General features: G+C 32.5%; 1 protein-coding gene across 4 annotated transcripts in view; it reads right to left on the reverse strand.

Annotated features, from left to right (window-relative positions):
- LOC142337655 (zinc transporter ZIP4-like) overlaps positions 1-12,723 on the reverse strand; it is a 77,518-nt gene that overhangs the window by 13,753 nt on the left and 51,042 nt on the right. The gene's annotated exons all lie outside the window — the stretch shown is intronic.

Here is a 12,723-nt window from a genome sequence, read left to right on the forward strand (position 1 = left end):
GCCTTAAAAAGCTTTATTTGCCACTAGTCGTAGGTAAACTCGATAAATGTGACAAATTCATCAGTGAAACTGAAACAGAGATCGTTAAACTCAGAAAAATTTGATAATTTAAATAAACAATAGCAAATTTCAAAATCTTGAAAATTTTTTGAAATTTTCTAAATTATTTCATTGTTTCTAGAGACTACTCAAAATCTTTTTTTCAAGCCTTAAATATTTTCTCTGGCTCATAAAGATCGAGAAACTTGGAAAATAGTTTTTACAGAAATGGCAAATTCAATTTTTATCAAAAATTTCCACAAGTCGTGTTTTACATTTTGCATTCATTTACTTTTAGCAACTGCGCAGTGACTTATTAGCAAAGCCTGGAGGATGTTCCTGGTCCCCTGGTAGTAGAAAATCTAGAATTTGCAAGTTCATAAAAAAAACTCGTTTCATAAAAATTCGTGATATTAAGCAGATCACAACTCTTTTTTGCCACTAGAAGCTATGCAGTAACATACTAGCAAACTCTATGAGATAACCATTTAATCAAAATTCCTGATGAACGCTAGAAAAACAAATTTGTCAAACTCTAGAGGAGGTTCGTTTGCACGTAAGCCTAGAGTAACAAAAGACAATTTTTCAAAAACCTTGAAAGGTACAAGCTTTAAATAAAGGTTGCTGAAATTTGAAAATCTTTCTATTGATCATATCGACTATGCAATAACATACTGTATTCTCTAGGGAGTTTGCTTTTCCGCTGAGAAAAGAAAAATCGATGAAAAGGCAAAAAATTTTCAAAAGGAGAAAAAATAAGTTTCATCATGAACTTATTTTGGATATTAAGATGATGGCCAAGGCAATCCTTGGCCAATAAAGTTTATTTTATAATCTGTTATCCAACCATAGAGGAGGAAATTTCCTTGCTTGGGGCTCAAAAACTTAATGACTAACTCATAAATTTTGAAAATTGCGTTTTTTAAAGACCTGCTAAGGTTCGTGATGTTAAAATGTTGAAAACCAATTCATTACCACTAGAAATTATGCAATAACCTGTTATCGAACCCTAGAGGAAGTTCATTGCCAAAGCTGAAACAAAATGACAGTAAAAATTTGCGTGCTTATATTTGGAGTACAAAAACGTAGAGCTCTTAAAAAGGTCAAAAAATAATTGTCTTGCAAACTCAATTTTAGACTGGTCCATCGAAAAAATATAGAAAAACGACAAAACGCAGAAATTTGCAAAAATTTGGGCTCAAAAACTCCTAAAAAGACTTCTTATTACCTGAACTTACGACATTCCCAGTAGCTTCATCACTCTGCGTACTTGAAAAACTACTAAAACCGGCTAAGGTGCTTTATTGAGATTTAATGCCCACTGAGTTTTACCTGGATATCTCGTTTTGAAAGCCCAAATTTTTGAAAAGGTGTAAAAACATCTGAAAAAACATAGCAGAACAAGTCTTGAAATACAACCCAAAGAGTTGAATTACAAACAGACCTGAACATACTTGACCAAAATCTAGAACTTTTAGAAACTAAGTTGAATGAACAAAACAAAAAATCTTTGCCAAAATCTTGAAGATCTATAAAAATAAGTTTTCAAACTGAAAGACAAACTTTCAAGAATTTGCAAAAAGTTTGGATATTAAGTTGTTTAAAACCACTCCACGGCCAATAAAGATTATTCCGTAATTTTTTATCCGACTCTAGAAGAGGTTTCCTGGCTCCTTTGGCTAAAAAATTCAAAAAATGACTATTTTTCACCTGAAATTACTACCTTCCCAGTAGCTTCATCACTTTAAGCACCTAAAAGACTACTGAAAGCGGCTAAGGTCCTCAAATTAATGCCCCTTGAGTTTTACCTTTTTATCCCGTTTTGAAAGCTCAAATTCATGAAAAAAGGGTAAAAACATCTTAAAAAACCTATTAGGACAAGTCTTAAAATTTAGTCCAAATAATTGAATAACAAACAGACCTAATGTTATTGAACAACAGATCAGTTGAACAATCCCAATGAAAAACGAATTCTACAAGTTTAAAACTAAGTTAAATGAACGAAACAAAAAATTGTTGCTAAAATTTTTGACGCTCTCACTCTGAAAGTCAAAATTGATACAACACTTTTACTCATGCACAAGCCTAGAAAGAGGTTTTTTGTCACTAAAGGTAGGTAAACTCAAGACAAATGCTTTATAAACTCAAAAGTGCAAAAATTAAAGAAAGCTTCTCAACTTCTCTGGAAAAAAGTTCTTAACCATTTTTTGTCATTATAATTCTGTCATGTAGCCCATCAAAAAGACTTGAATAAAGGTTTGTTGGTCTGTAAAGAACGTTAAACTCGTAAATTTCAAAAATTTCAAAATTTAAAAATCTTGCTAATTTTCGTGATATTAATATCTTCAGAAACACCTAATTGTCTTCAGTGTCTCTGTTTTAAACCTTAAGTTGTTTCACGGGATCTTTAACTTAAAAAACTCGGAACATGATAATTTTCAAAGAAAATTCGACACAAATTGGAAAATTTTTCAAAATATACTAAAAGTCGCGTTTTTACTTTAGCATTCCATTCTCTTAGCAATTACGCAGTAACTTTTTAGCAAAGCCTGGTGGAGGTTCCTGGTCACCTGGTGCGAGAAAAAGCTGAAATTGCAAGTTAATGAAAAAAAACTGCAAGTTACTAAAAAATTCGTGATATCAAATAATCATAACTATTTTTTTTTGCCAACAGAAGCTTAGCAAAACCTGGAGGATGATCCATCCTGTGCACCTGTTGCAACAAAAACTTGAAGGAGCAATTTTATAAAAAATTGCTCCTTCAAGTTCGTAAAAATTAAAAAATGAGAGCTGTTTTATTGCCACCAGAAGCTATGCAGTAACATACTAGAAAACTCTCGAAGTGTTTTGGCCACTGGGGAATGAAAAATTAAATCATCAAAAAACCTTAAATTAAATCATCAAAAAACGTTTTTTTTAAAAGAACTGCCCAAATTCCTTTTAAAATTTAGGAAGAATCTTCTGTTACGCCCAGAAACTATGCAAACTCTAAAAGAGGTTCGTTGGCCCTTGAGGCTAAATGAACCAAAAAAAAATTTTGAAAAACTTGAAAAAAATTGCAAGTGTTAAAAAATTGACTATATTTTTGATATTAAATAAAACTAGCGAAAAAAAATTTTTTAAAAAACTTGGAAATTGCAAGTTCTAATTTGGAAAAAACTGCAAAATTTTTTGATATTAGAAAATTGAAAACTATTTCAGTGCCTCTAGAAACTATGCCGTAACATACTAGCAAAACCCATAGCAGGTTCCTTGACCACTGGAAAAAAATTTGCACAAAATAAAAACGACAACTCATAATTTCAAAATCTTGAGAACCTTTCCATTACTACAAGATAATATACAAAAACCTATTATTAAACCCTAGAGGGAGTTTCGTGGCCATGGAGGCTAGAGAAACCTAAACAATGGCAAGTTCTCAAAAACTTAAAAACTGAAGATTTCAACAAAAATTGCCATAGTTTGTGATTTGAAAATGTTGAAAACTATTCCGTGGCCAACAAAAGTTTTTCAGTAACTTATTATCGAACCTTAAAGGAAATTTTCTGGAAATTTCAAGAATCTAAAATGTTTGGCAATTGAAATGGTATTTGCAATTGAAATAGCAATTCGTAACTTTAAACTCTTGAAAACCATTCCATTACTACTAAAAACTAGGCAGTAACCTATTATTAAACCCTAGAGGAAGTTTCTAGGCTGTTGAGGCTAGAGAATTTTAAAAATGGGAAATTTTCAAAAACTTGAAAACTACAAATTTTTAAAAATTGCTAAAATTTGTGATATGAAAATATTGAAAATCTTTCCGTGGCCAATAAAAACTTTTCAGTATTCTATTATCGAACCCTAGAGGAAGTTTCTTTGCTCCTGGGACTGGAAAAACATAGCAAGACAGTATCAGAAAATTTGAACATTGCCGGTTTTTTTAAAAAAATTGGTAGAATTCATGATGTTTTAAAGTTGAAAACCATTTCGTTACTCCCGAAAATTATGCAGTAACCTATTATTAAACCCTAGAGGAGGTTACTTGACACCTAAGGCTGACAAAAACAAAGGACAAAACTTTCAAAATTTTAAAAATTGTAAAAGTTAGTATAAATATGCGTGTTTGTTTGAAGTGCCAAAGCATATAGAAAGATACATTGCAAGATAGCTGTCGATTATACAAGAATGTAAAATGAGCGCTGGTTATTCGAGACACTGAATCAATGTACAATCTAAAGTTCTAAGTAATGCAAGATTCTAGAGAGATTTCATACTGGGATCATATATGATTTCTTTGATTTCGTACAAGGATCATAGATTTTTCTCAGCATGAATTCTCACATTTCATGAAGGGATCATGAATGAATTCTTTGACTTCATGCAGGGGTCATATACGAAAACTTGGATTTCAATCAGAGCTCATATATGATTTCTTTGGTTTCATAGAAGGATCGTAATACTAAGAAATCGAGTATGGACAGTATGAAATCATATATGACTCTTGGTATCAAAAAAAGAAACTTTAACCCTGGAATTGTGATTTTTGCAGGGTGTGGCAAAAAAAGCGTTCAACTATTGCAAAATCTTTGCACGATGTGCCGGTCTGGAAAAGTCAGTCCACAAAACGGGTCCACAAAATCCGGTCTGATGCGACAACAATCAAGACAAAAAAGTAACATTTCAAGTTCAAATTAAATAGCCATAAAACACTTTTACTGAGCCGGAAGGCACTGCAGGCTTTGAATACAATTTTCTGGTGTTCACTCGCCTATTTGAGCCTTACATATACGCATTTTAAACCGCAGAGGTATACCCAAATCGTCACGGGCAATTATGCCCGATGTGTGTTTCTCGAGTTCGTTTTTCGTATGTTAATACATTGAAAATGCAACAATATTGCGAAAAATAGCTACTTGGAAGACACCAGCAAAATTGGAAGGAAATTAACAACCCATGTTCGCAAAAGTGTCCTATCCTTAGCCGCGAAATACAAGTACAAACTTTGCATCCTATTTTTTGCTCATCTTGTATCACGCATCTGCTCCTTCTATGTATCGCTTTTTGGCACGCAACGTAACTAGATTTTGCACTATAATCCGCAATTAAGCCTAATTAACTGCGCGTTTTTGAACATAAGTGATTTTTAAAGATTACTTACTAGTACTCGTACTTATTACTACTTTAGTATTACTTTATTACTACTTATCAAAGGGTTCCGGTTGATTGAATCTACACCCGTCCCACATTGACAAACAAAGCTTTTTTTGGGCGAGGGTTTTTTCGGAAAAAATCAGTTTTTGTGGCACTGGGACTTACATCATATAATTCACAAAATAATTTCGACCAGTGAAAATAGATTTGGCCAGTGAAAATAGATTCGGCAAGTCCTTAATGACTAACAAAGCCTTTTTGAGCGCGGGATTTTTCGGATTTTTGTGGCATTAGTATGTACCAATTTTTAAAGTTTTGACCGCAAAGCGATTTTTTTTTCACTTAATACAATGCATATGAATAGGAGATACTACAAAAGAGAGTCACATCCCATGGAGTCAAATCCCACAGAGTCACATCAAATTTTTTAAATAGGAAACGAATTTTGAGAAACATTATTGACTTTATATAACACTAATCTTAAATTTTTCTTTTCATAGCCAATGTTAGCCTGACACACGTTTCTCTTATCACTTTGAACCACCCAGACCCAATAGTCGAGAAATAAGCATTTCACATAAAAAACAGACGAATTTTTTGCGTTTCCGAACACATTTCTAATGTACCAATTGTTCAAATAATGACCCTAAAGCAAAAATTTTTGGTTTAATACAATCCATATGAATAGGAGATGCTACGAAATTAGTATTAGTTTTTGTGGCACTGGGACTTACATCATATAATTCACAAAATAATTTCGACCAGTGAAAATAGATTTGGCCAGTGAAAATAGATTCGGCAAGTCCTTAATGACAAACAAAGCCTTTTTAAGCGAGGGATTTTTCGGATTTGTGGCATTAGTATGTACCAATTTTTTAAGTTTTGACCGCAAAGCGAATTTTTTTTCACTTAATACAATGCATATGAATAGGAGATACTACAAAAGAGAGTCAAATCCCATGGAGTCAAATCCCACAGAGTCACATCAAATTTTTTAAATAGGAGACGAATTTTGAGAAACATTGGGCGAAATTGCAATAATTGACTTTATATAACACTAATCTTAAATTTTTCTTTTCATAGCCAATGTTAGCCCGACACACGTTTATCTTATCACTTTGAACCACCCAGACCCAATAGTCGAGAAATAAGCATTTCACATAGAAAACAGACGAATTTTTTGCGTTTCCGAACACATTTCTAATGTACCAATTGTTCAAATATTGACCCTAAAGCAAAAATTTTTGGTTTAATACAATCCATATGAATAGGAGATGCTACGAAATTAGTATTAGTTTTTGTGGCACTGGGACTTACATCATATAATTCACAAAATAATTTCGACCAGTGAAAATAGATTTGGCAAGTGAAAATAGATTCGGCAAGTCCTTAATGACAAACAAAGCCTTTTTAAGCGAGGGATTTTTCGGATTTGTGGCATTAGTATGTACCAATTTTTAAAGTTTTGACCGCAAAGCGATTTTTTTTCACTTAATACAATGCATATGAATAGGAGATACTACAAAAGAGAGTCACATCCCATGGAGTCAAATCCCACAGAGTCACATCAAATTTTTTAAATAGGAAACGAATTTTGAGAAACATTATTGACTTTATATAACACTAATCTTAAATTTTTCTTTTCATAGCCAATGTTAGCCTGACACACGTTTCTCTTATCACTTTGAACCACCCAGACCCAATAGTCGAGAAATAAGCATTTCACATAAAAAACAGACGAATTTTTTGCGTTTCCGAACACATTTCTAATGTACCAATTGTTCAAATAATGACCCTAAAGCAAAAATTTTTGGTTTAATACAATCCATATGAATAGATGCTACGAAATTAGTATTAGTTTTTGTGGCACTGGGACTTACATCATATAATTCACAAAATAATTTCGACCAGTGAAAATAGATTTGGCCAGTGAAAATAGATTCGGCAAGTCCTTAATGACAAACAAAGCCTTTTTAAGCGAGGGATTTTTCGGATTTGTGGCATTAGTATGTACCAATTTTTTAAGTTTTGACCGCAAAGCGAATTTTTTTTTCACTTAATACAATGCATATGAATAGGAGATACTACAAAAGAGAGTCAAATCCCATGGAGTCAAATCCCACAGAGTCACATCAAATTTTTTAAATAGGAGACGAATTTTGAGAAACATTGGGCGAAATTGCAATAATTGACTTTATATAACACTAATCTTAAATTTTTCTTTTCATAGCCAATGTTAGCCCGACACACGTTTATCTTATCACTTTGAACCACCCAGACCCAATAGTCGAGAAATAAGCATTTCACATAGAAAACAGACGAATTTTTTGCGTTTCCGAACACATTTCTAATGTACCAATTGTTCAAATATTGACCCTAAAGCAAAAATTTTTGGTTTAATACAATCCATATGAATAGGAGATGCTACGAAATTAGTATTAGTTTTTGTGGCACTGGGACTTACATCATATAATTCACAAAATAATTTCGACCAGTGAAAATAGATTTGGCAAGTGAAAATAGATTCGGCAAGTCCTTAATGACAAACAAAGCCTTTTTAAGCGAGGGATTTTTCGGATTTTTGTGGCATTAGTATGTACCAATTTTTAAAGTTTTGACCGCAAAGTGAATTTTTTTTTCACTTAATACAATGCATATGAATAGGAGATACTACAAAAGAGAGTCAAATCCCATGGAGTCAAATCCCACAGAGTCACATCAAATTTTTTAAATAGGAAACGAATTTTGAGAAACATTGGGCGAAATTGCAATAATTGATTTTATATAACACTAATCTTAAATTTTTCTTTTCATAGCCAATGTTAGCCTCACACACGTTTCTCTTATCACTTTGAACCACCCAGACCCAATAGTCGAGAAATAAGCATTTCACATAGAAAACAGACGAATTTTTTGCGTTTCCGAACACATTTCTAATGTACCAATAGTTCAAATATTGACCCTAAAGCAAAAATTTTTGGTTTAATAAAATCCATATGAATAGGAGATGCTACGAAATTAGTATTAGTTTTTGTGGCACTGGGACTTACATCATATAATTCACAAAATAATTTCGACCAGTGAAAATAGATTTGGCCAGTGAAAATAGATTCGGCAAGTCCTTAATGACAAACAAAGCCTTTTTAAGCGATGGATTTTTCGGATTTTTGTGGCATTAGTATGTACCAATTTTTAAAGTTTTGACCGCAAAGTGAATTTTTTTTTCACTTAATACAATGCATATGAATAGGAGATAGTACAAAAGAGAGTCAAATCCCATGGAGTCAAATCCCACAGAGTCACATCAAATTTTTTAAATAGGAGACGAATTTTGAGAAACATTGGGCGAAATTGCAATAATTGACTTTATATAACACTAATCTTAAATTTTTCTTTTCACAGCCAATGTTAGCCTGACACACGTTTCTCTTATCACTTTGAACCACCCAGACCCAATAGTCGAGAAATAAGCATTTCACATAGAATACAAACGAATTTTTTGCGTTTCCGAACACATTTCTAATGTACCAATTGTTCAAATATTGACCCTAAAGCAAAAATTTTTGGTTTAATACAATCCATATGAATAGGAGATGCTACGAAATTAGTATTAGTTTTTGTGGCACTGGGACTTACATCATATAATTCACAAAATAATTTCGACCAGTGAAAATAGATTTGGCCAGTGAAAATAGATTCGGCAAGTCCTTAATAACAAACAAAGCCTTTTTAAGCGAGGAATTTTTCGGATTTTTGTGGCATTAGTATTTACCAATTTTTAAAGTTTTGACCGCAAAGTGAATTTTTTTTTCACTTAATACAATGCATATGAATAGGAGATACTACAAAAGAGAGTCAAATCCCATGGAGTCAAATCCCACAGAGTCACATCAAATTTTTTAAATAGGAAACGAATTTTGAGAAACATTGGGCGAAATTGCAATAATTGATTTTATATAACATTAATCTTAAATTTTTCTTTTCATAGCCAATGTTAGCCTCACACACGTTTCTCTTATCACTTTGAACCACCCAGACCCAATAGTCGAGAAATAAGCATTTCACATAGAAAACAGACGAATTTTTTGCGTTTCCGAACACATTTCTAATGTACCAATTGTTCAAATATTGACCCTAAAGCAAAAATTTTTGGTTTAATAAAATCCATATGAATAGGAGATGCTACGAAATTAGTATTAGTTTTTGTGGCACTGGGACTTACATCATATAATTCACAAAATAATTTCGACCAGTGAAAATAGATTTGGCCAGTGAAAATAGATTCGGCAAGTCCTTAATGACAAACAAAGCCTTTTTAAGCGAGGGATTTTTCGGATTTTTGTGGCATTAGTATGTACCAATTTTTAAAGTTTTGACCGCAAAGTGAATTTTTTTTTTCACTTAATACAATGCATATGAATAGGAGATAGTACAAAAGAGAGTCAAATCCCATGGAGTCAAATCCCACAGAGTCACATCAAATTTTTTAAATAGGAGACGAATTTTGAGAAACATTGGGCGAAATTGCAATAATTGACTTTATATAACACTAATCTTAAATTTTTCTTTTCACAGCCAATGTTAGCCGGACACACGTTTCTCTTATCACTTTGAACCACCCAGACCCAATAGTTGAGAAATAAGCATTTCACATAGAACACAAACGAATTTTTTGCGTTTCCGAACACATTTCTAATGTACCAATTTTTCAAATATTGACCCTAAAGCAAAATTTTTTGGTTTAATACAATCCATATGAATAGGAGATGCTACCAAATTAGTATTAGTTTTTGTGGCACTGGGACTTACATCATATAATTCACAAAATAATTTCGACCAGTGAAAATAGATTTGGCCAGTGAAAATAGATTCGGCAAGTCCTTAATAACAAACAAAAGCCTTTTTAAGTGAGGGATTTTTCGGATTTTTGTGGCATTAGTATTTACCAATTTTTAAAGTTTTGACCGCAAAGCGAATTTTTTTTTTCACTTAATACAATGCATATGAATAGGAGATACTACAAAAGAGAGTCACATCCCATGGAGTCAAATCCCACAGTCACATCAAATTTTTTAAATAGGAGACGAATTTTAAGAAACATTGGGCGAAATTGCAATAATTGACTTTGTATAACACTAATCTTAAATTTTTCTTTTCATAGCCAATGTTAGCCTGACACACGTTTCTCTTATCACTTTGAACCACCCAGACCCAATAGTCGAGAAATAAGCATTTCACATAGAAAACAGACGAATTTTTTGCGTTTCCGAACACATTTCTAATGTACCAATTGTTCAAATATTGACCCTAAAGCAAAAATTTTTGGTTTAATACAGTCCATATGAATAGGAGATGATACGAAATTAGTATTAGTTTTTGTGGCACTGGGACTTTTATCATATAATTCACAAAATAATTTCGATCAGTTAAAATAGATTTGGCCAGTGAAAATAGATTCGGCAAGTCCTTAATAACAAACAAAGCCTTTTTAAGCGAGGGATTTTTCGGATTTTTGTGGCATTAGTATGTACCAATTTTTAAAGTTTTGACCGCAAAGCGAATTTTTTTTCACTTAATACAATGCATATGAATAGGAGATACTACAAAAGAGAGTCACATCCCATGGAGTCAAATCCCACAGAATCACATCAAATTTTTTAAATAGGAGACGAATTTTGAGAAACATTGGGCGAAATTGCAATAATTGACTTTATATAACACTAATCTTAAATTTTTCTTTTCACAGCCAATGTTAGCCTGACACACGTTTCTCTTATCACTTTGAACCACACAGACCCAATAGTCGAGAAATAAGCATTTCACATAGAAAACAGACGAATTTTTTGCGTTTCCCAACACATTTCTAATGTACCAATTGTTCAAATATTGACCCTAAAGCAAAAATTTTTGGTTTAATACAATCCATATGAATAGGAGATGCTACGAAATTAGTATTAGTTTTTGTGGCACTGGGACTTACATCATATAATTCACAAAATAATTTCGACCAGTGAAAATAGATTTGGCCAGTGAAAATAGATTCGGCAAGTCCTTCATGACAAACAAAGCCTTTTTAAGCGAGGGATTTTTCGGATTTTTGTGGCATTAGTATGTACCAATTTTTGAAGTTTTGACCGCAATGTGAATTTTTTTTCGACTTAATACAATGCATATGAATAGGAGATAGTACAAAAGAGAGTCAAATCCCATGGAGTCAAATCCCACAGAGTCACATCAAATTTTTTAAATAGGAGACGAATTTTGAGAAACATTGGGCGAAATTGCAATAATTGACTTTATATAACACTAATCTTAAATTTTTCTTGTCACAGCCAATGTTAGCCTGACACACGTTTCTCTTATCACTTTGAACCACCCAGACCCAATAGTCGAGAAATAAGCATTTCACATAGAACACAAACGAATTTTTTGCGTTTCCGAACACATTTCTAATGTACCAATTGTTCAAATATTGACCCTAAAGCAAAAATTTTTGGTTTAATACAATCCATATGAATAGGAGATGCTACGAAATTAGTATTAGTTTTTGTGGCACTGGGACTTACATCATATAATTCACAAAATAATTTCGACCAGTGAAAATAGATTTGGCCAGTGAAAATAGATTCGGCAAGTCCTTAATAACAAACAAAGCCTTTTTAAGCGAGGGATTTTTCGGATTTTTGTGGCATTAGTATTTACCAATTTTTAAAGTTTTGACCGCAAAATGAATTTTTTTTTCACTTAATACAATGCATATGAATAGGAGATACTAAAAAAGAGAGTCAAATCCCATGGAGTCAAATCCCACAGAGTCACATCAAATTTTTTAAATAGGAAACGAATTTTGAGAAACATTGGGCGAAATTGCAATAATTGATTTTATATAACACTAATCTTAAATTTTTCTTTTCATAGCCAATGTTAGCCTCACACACGTTTCTCTTATCACTTTGAACCACCCAGACCCAATAGTCGAGAAATAAGCATTTCACATAGAAAACAGACGAATTTTTTGCGTTTCCGAACACATTTCTAATGTACCAATTGTTCAAATATTGACCCTAAAGCAAAAATTTGTGGGTTAATAAAATCCATATGAATAGGAGATGCTACGAAATTAGTATTAGTTTTTGTGGCACTGGGACTTACATCATATAATTCACAAAATAATTTCGACCAGTGAAAATAGATTTGGCCAGTGAAAATAGATTCGGCAAGTCCTTAATGACAAACAAAGCCTTTTTAAGCGAGGGATTTTTCGGATTTTTGTGGCATTAGTATGTACCAATTTTTAAAGTTTTGACCGCAAAGTGAATTTTTTTTTCACTTAATACAATGCATATGAATAGGAGATAGTACAAAAGAGAGTCAAATCCCATGGAGTCAAATCCCACAGAGTCACATCAAATTTTTTAAATAGGAGACGAATTTTGAGAAACCTTGGGCGAAATTGCAATAATTGACTTTATATAACACTAATCTTAAATTTTTCTTTTCACAGCCAATGTTAGCCTGACACACGTTTCTCTTATCACTTTGAACCACCCA

The sequence above is a fragment of the Convolutriloba macropyga genome, chromosome 4, assembly GCF_964194025.1.
Source record: "Convolutriloba macropyga chromosome 4, txConMacr16.3, whole genome shotgun sequence".
NCBI classification, from domain to species: Eukaryota; Metazoa; Xenacoelomorpha; order Acoela; family Convolutidae; genus Convolutriloba; species Convolutriloba macropyga.